The sequence below is a fragment of the Apostichopus japonicus genome, chromosome 20 (genome assembly GCF_037975245.1).
Source record: "Apostichopus japonicus isolate 1M-3 chromosome 20, ASM3797524v1, whole genome shotgun sequence".
Classification (NCBI taxonomy): Eukaryota; Metazoa; Echinodermata; class Holothuroidea; order Aspidochirotida; family Stichopodidae; genus Apostichopus; species Apostichopus japonicus.
In genome coordinates, this window is record NC_092580.1 from 24730347 (window position 1) to 24737474 (window position 7128).

At 36.3% G+C, this 7128-nt stretch overlaps 1 protein-coding gene across 10 annotated transcripts in view; it reads right to left on the reverse strand.

Annotated features, from left to right (window-relative positions):
* The window catches only part of LOC139960849 (protein SSUH2 homolog), a 45795-nt gene extending 40208 nt beyond the window's left edge, over positions 1 to 5587 (reverse strand). For 9 of the 10 annotated variants that reach the window (XM_071959474.1, XM_071959470.1, XM_071959472.1 and 6 more), the window contains exons 1-2: positions 5437 to 5587; positions 4877 to 5080 (exon numbers count right to left, since the gene is read on the reverse strand). The gene's annotated coding sequence lies outside the window, so the exon portion shown is untranslated. Of the gene's footprint in view, positions 1 to 4876; positions 5081 to 5172; positions 5300 to 5436 lie in introns of those variants that run through there. The other variant, XM_071959471.1, reaches the window with a different exon arrangement.
* Positions 5588 to 7128: the final 1541 nt, after the last annotated feature.

Sequence of the window (7128 nt, forward strand, 5' to 3'; positions counted from 1 at the left end):
CTTAACACCGGAGACACAGTCAGGATTATGCCACCATCCAAGCGTCAAGAGTGGCAAAAGGCAATTGTCCAAAACCAAGTGTCGCCCAGGTCGTATGAAGCTATGACTGAAAAGAGGCGTAAATATCGCAGAAACAGGAAACACTTGCGACACAAAAAGGAGACTTACACACCCAACCCCGACCCACTGGAAACAGTTGAGCAAGAAATTACTCAAACTGAACCACACACACAAAGCCCCACACTGTTAAAGATTACTCAGACAGACTTCCACAGCAGACACGTTCAGGTAGAGTAACGCGTGTCCCAAGCTATCTGGGAGATTATACCACTTAGTTGTAGTAAAGTTGTTAAAGGTGCTGTTTTAGGCTCCCTATAAAAACTTATGTTTATCTTTTTTTTTTATATTTGTTTTACTTGAGTTTAGCATTAGTGCATTTAACGTAATGAACATAAGTATATATGCTCGTATAGAGTAAAATTGTATTGCATGCTGTTTACATTCACCAAGTTGTCACATGACTTAAAATCTAAAGGAAAGGAGATGCGACAAGTACATTTATGTAGCTGATCAATATGAGCTACCGTACTTGCTCTTCATATTACACACTACGAGTATGTGCACTCCATTGAATATGGCTACTGAAGTACAATAATAAACCAAGTCTGTTACTAAATAAATGATCGCCTACTACAGTACTGATTTCGCTTAACTCCCGTTAAAATTCGTTAAAAGGAAAATAACCGAATTTCCACGTTTTGTCATCGAAATTCCCCGATTTTTATCGAAATTCCACGAATTTTAACGATTGGTTATTTCGGTCATTTCCTTCGTGGAATTTTCAACGATACGTTGAAATTCTTTTTTAAACGAAATAGAAGGTCAATGTGTGGTTACGAGAAACGTCGGAAAACGAGCAACTTCGTTTATTAGTATTGATTAGACTTTGGAACAGTCGTTCGAAGGCAGGAATTTTCTCAAGAACATTCCTGTACTTACTGAGTAGTGACACTCAAAGAAACATGTAGTGAAACTGACGGGGGACGTTTTCTAACTGTGAACCCCAAACACAGTGACATAAGTCTTAACTTCGCCAGGAAGTAAGAGAGGTTGCAGTCAAAGCTATGTACCACGAGGCACCCTTCCAGATAAATTATGAGTGCTGTTTAACCATTTAAATAACAATGAATGGACATATAAACTTGGTTTACTTGCAGATTACGAAAAATAGTTATTTTTTTGAGATGTAAATTTGGTTTTTTATTAGAGTTGGAGTATGAAACTTTGTTTCTGAGCGAAAACATGTAACTTGAAGCAAAATAAAGATGCCCCGCCCATTCTGCGAGGACGCTTCCATTTTTCGAAAAGGCGTTTTCTCTTTTTAGTTTTTCTATTTTGTTTACTTTTAAACATGAAAATTATTTTAAAATATGTAAAGAACTTAGTAATGTACTGCAAACTATCTATAAAAACAAAAAAAACGATGTTTTAGGCATGAATAATGTGTTTAATATAACTAAAGTAGTAGGCCAATAGTCTTGAGCTCATGATGATAGTGTCGTCAATTCGTTTTCTCAGTTTATATTTGCGACATATCACCCGTGTACATCGATCAATGGCATGGTGAAAACCCCGTGTGAAAATATGTTGACCCCAAAAGACGCAAATGGCCGTTCTAGAAAGTACCGTCATAACATTAACAACACAAGGCCAGTTTGCTCTCTTAGGTCCGCACGTGTACAGCCATTTTTTCACACATGATATTATGCTGTGCATGCATTGCGGGCGCGATTGCGGCAAACATAAAAGAAAATGAATGAAACTGAAAAACTTACGATATTTTTTCACAAATATTGATGCTTAGATAAGTGCTTCCTCACAATCAACGAGCCGCCCTAAAATTCGCTCCGCTTACGGAAAAACTTCTATATATATAACAAATGGAAAAACCCGAGTTTTTACACACATAATTCCAACTGACATTGGTCACAGAACATAAGTAGGTCATTGACATTCGAACTTGGCAACTTGCCCAAGTTCATCGCACCATGGGAACGACACAACACATTGAACATGATGTTATATTCTCCCGCCATCTGGACGCCGAGTGTAATATGCAAATTATGAATGGTACTGCGCAGCGTGGTTAAATCTTAACCTATTGCGACACAAATTTTGGGAAGCTGTTGTTTGAAGTAACTTTTGTATCAAATGTAAGGTACTGTATCATGTATGTGACCAGGGGCGTAGCGAAGGGGTTTTTGTTGTTGGGGAGGTGTGGAGAATTTGATTTGCCGACGGATCTGGAAGTGGTGACTGAAATGGGGGAGGGGTCTAAGGGGAGGGGTTGTCCCCCTCCCCTTTGGAAAATTTTTAGTTTTGAAACGTCCTTAAATGCCATCTGGTGTATACTTTAAGTCAAATTTGATTTGCCGACGGATCTGGAAGTGGTGACTGAAATGGGGGAGTGGTCTAAGGGGAGGGGGTCTCCCCCTCCCCTTTGGAAATTCTTTAGTTTTGAAACGTCCTTAAATGCAATCTGGTGCATATTTTAAGTCAAATTTGACTTGCCGACGGATCTGGAAGTGGTGACTGAAATGGGGGAGGGGTCTAAGGGGAGGGGGACGGCGGGAAACGGCGTTTAAACGTTTAACCGACCGGCAGGGGATACGGTGAAACGGTTAGCGAAATATCTGATAGGTCACACCCTTATTTAAACACACACAACAAAACGCCCTTATTCAATGAAAATATACTGAAAACCATATCGCAAAAACACAAAATCGCTTATAACTCGAAAACGGAAGGAGACATCGACTTTTGTCGGCTGTATAGGGATTTCCTAAACCGAATTTTGATGCGCTCTATCCACCTGTGTCATTTATGAGCTTCTCTGACGTAAGCTGCAGTACGTAATTTCTCTGTACCAGTTCCGCGAAATTTATTTACGCAGTAAACATCCTTCATTATGTTTTCTTTCACAACGAATATTCAAAGTTGTGCTCCACACGCTTCACAGATATTGTTTTATGTCGTTCATTTTCAATTCTACTTTAAAATTACATTTTCGAACGATGCATTGCATGCCTTATCAAGCATTCCTGATTAGTAAAACTAAGGAAGGATATTCAAATATATATTATTTTCATTTGACATGATTTTATGAGTTGTTCCACTTGAAAAACGATGATAAAACCGAAAAACAAAACATTTACTTCTCATGTGACGCATACCGGGAGACTCATAAAAACTCCCCTACTCATTAAAATAAACTTATACATGCCGTCAGGCCAGTTGAAAGCCGTCAGGCCAGTTGAAAGCCCTCCCCAGTAATGTTTGATCAGCTCTTCCCAATATACAATACTCAAATAAGCAATGAAAATATATTCATTTTCCACAGAAATCTACCCAACGTGGGCCCCAAGTCACAGCTTTATTTTCTTAGTAGTCATGGAAACAATTGTTTGCAACTCTCTTGCTGGCCAGGTGTTTTCAAGTTTTATTAATAGCACGACTTTTGATTGGTTCATTCAAGATAAACTTTCTATCCCTGCTGGATTGTTCTACTTATATATATATGAATGAATATTTGGTTTTCAATTAACTAAGTAACAGATAACATCCATTCCATTACGAACAGTAGGGGTAAAATAATGTTTGCTTCTAGAGGCAGCCAGCCATGAAGGTTCTGCGGTGCTAAACCCCCCACGAAGATAAATACTATGCTAATTAACATAAGGTAGGCGTGAATTTGACAAAGCCAAGTTTATGATTGGACTAAGCCTTTCAAAAAAGTTTGGTGGTGGGGATATCCAGGGTAGGGAATGCACATGTAAGCAGCATACTACAGGTGGCCCAGACCCAGGCTGCGACCTTACCAGGGCAGTCCATCTGCTTTCGCGGGCAACTTACAGTAACGGGTTAGGGGGAAAATAATTTTTTTTTGTTTTTTTTTGCGTGCATTGAAGTCGGGGGAGATTTTTTGGGCGGAATGCGCTCTCAGAAAAGTTTGAAAGTGAGTGCGGTTCTGTAGTAAACGGTACCGTAGTACGTCAAGTAACACAGGAATTTTTTGGAAATAAAGATCTCTTTGATATCCAGCTACGACTGTTTCATTGTTGATATTTTTTTCTTGTTTTTTCTGACACTGCGTTCCTTGGTGAGTTAACTTAAACTTATCCTAGTTTAATACTAGCCTATAACTTAAGAGTCATAGAATGTGCTTGCTACGATCGACCAAGACTAGTTTTTATTATCCTAGCCAAATCATTTTTCAAACACCTAGTACAGAACTTACTCCATCTTATATACAATCACACTTTTGCAACGTTTGTAATATTCCTCGGCAACTTCTGGTAGAGTCTGAAAACGGCTGTAGTTACACTAAGGATTCAACGCAAGTCACAACCTTGATATGTCTAGAATTGCCTTTGCGGTTTTTGATCGCGATAACTTTCGTGGAAATTTCGTTGAAACTTCGTTGACAACCGTGCCCGCAGTAGTCTAAATCTTGTCAACGAAATTAACCGAATTTCAACTTTTTTTATCGATTTTTAACTTTTGTTATCGATCGTTGATTTTTTTTCAACGGGAGTTAAGCGAAATCAGTACTGTATATTCTTTATACGACACGCTCAACGGCCACACACTGAAACACACTGTAACAGTATGTACAGTAGTCAAAAGGAACGATTACTGAAATGCTATCTAGATACACTGTTCACCTCAACAGCATATCCAGTCCATTTAAAGGTTTGTGCATAGGTTGTTACAATGTATTAAAGACAGTTATAAGGGAAGAGAGGTGGAAAGGGGGCATATTTCATGAAAAACATTCAAATTTGTTGCTCGGCAAAGAACAACAATGTCAAATTACCTTATTCTCCATTGGTGGCGAGCACTGGTTCCTATACTGTAGTTACTACAGTAGATCTCCCATGGAAGCATCAGGATATCTCTTTCTGCTGTCAGAGTTGTTTGGGATTTGTTGTTACCTCATCTAACCAGTTGAGTCCAATGACACCACACCCATTCAAAGTATATAGCTGTGAATGCTGAGGACTTAGCACATCAACTTTCTCTGAAAATTGACAAAACAACAGAAAACTAATGATAGTGAAAATAGGCTCAAAAACCCCTTGATGCGCATATGCAGGAGCAGAAAATGCATACCTTTGTGGATTATTTGCTGAATAAGACTCAAAACATTCTCTGTGCAAGGTTTTAGCACTCAGCAGCCACTCCACTTAGGATACAGACCTCATACAACATTGTGCTACAGCTGGTGTAGACGTGGTCTAGGGTACTAACGTAGCGCCATTATGAACCTGAGGCCTAAGCTAACAACATTATTTCATGCATTGAAACTGAGTATTTGTCCTTAGTCAAACACCAGGTACTTCCAACTTTAGCAAAAATAACCTAAAATATGGTTACCATGTACTTTAGGTGCCCACAGATGTCAAATTTCACTGAACTTAGTCGTTCACGTCACACACACGGTAAGCATTTGGTCTGATTCTGAAGGATTTTGAATATCGTGCATTTGGAACCTACAGTACTTAGCAGGGTCAAGGAAGGAATAAAATTACGGAAGCTTGGTAGGTCAAGGCTTAATGACCCAATAGTTTATTGGGGAGGAAAACTGGTCAGAAATGCTCAAAATGTTGTTCTAGTCTCATGTATAGAAACGCACATGCTCTTTGTGGTACTTTAAGGCTGTAATACTAATTTATGCGTAAAAATCACCCAAGCTTGAAATTTTCAGACGTTTGCTTGAAAACCATATTTACACACCATAGCAACTACTTTGGTCCAAAATTGGGACTTCTAGCACTTAAAATGAAAAATTTGGCATTTTTGCTTAAGGTAGCATACGCCCATTAAAAGCCCCATTGACTTACACACTAAATCACAAAAGTAATGTGGTCTCTAAGTCTAGATAGAAGTTTTCACTAGCTAAACGCTACCCATCACCGGATAGCTGACAAATTGGCCTTTTATGGCACTATCAGGTTTCCGTACCATGACCATGAAGATTTTTTGCTATCTGAGCCGGAAGTTTTTGTCACTTGTAAACAAACCTCTTCACTCAGTGGTAAAAACTTCCTACGCTGCTCCTGGGAGGCCTTAAAGGGGTCTAAAATTGCCTCAATTGACCCAATTTTCTCACCACATGTACTTCCATTAATGCTCTTTAACATGCAAGCCACAAAAAACTAGATTATGATTGATAACAGGTCACAAAAGATGTTCTCCCGCTGCTTTTTGGCGGATTGATATAGACTCTAATAGGAGTATGCCAACCTAAGTGAGAGATGATTTTTTTTAATTACCAAAATGATACTTTTTATGTCGTCACAATATAAACCACAACAGAATTCTATGCAATTATCATTTTAGGTCCATAAAATGACTTTGTTAAGCTTTTAAGCTTTGTTAAGCTTTGTTAAGCTTTTAAACTTTGTTAAGCTTTTAAGCTTTATGGAAGACTTCCCTCCGCTTTGTACTTCTGTGGAAAAACAAATAAATAAGTAAATAAATAAATAAATAAATAAATAAATAAATAAATAAATAAATAAATAAATAAATAAATAAATAAATAAATAAATAAATAAATAAATAAATAAATAAATAAATAAATAAATAAATAAATAAATAAATAAATAAATAAATAAATAAATAAATAAATAAATAAATAAATAAATAAATAAATAAATAAATAAATAAATAAATAAATAAATAAATAAATAAATAAATAAATAAATAAATAAATAAATAAATAAATAAATAAATAAATAAATAAATAAATAAATAAATAAATAAATAAATAAATAAATAAATAAATAAATAAATAAATAAATAAATAAATAAATAAATAAATAAATAAATAAATAAATATTTTTTTTTTTTTTTTTTTTCCATCTCCTTTATTCTGTAAATACATGCATGTGTACATATGAATATTGAATGCATTTTTTTCACGTATCTAATAGTATCATAACTATCGCTTATACATAGTAATTTAAACGTTTAACTGAGTTCATGAATAAAATGACAATTTCTGAACGCAGTACAAAGGCTATCATAAGTTATTTTGCTCCGTATATGAGATCTATCCAAACTTTT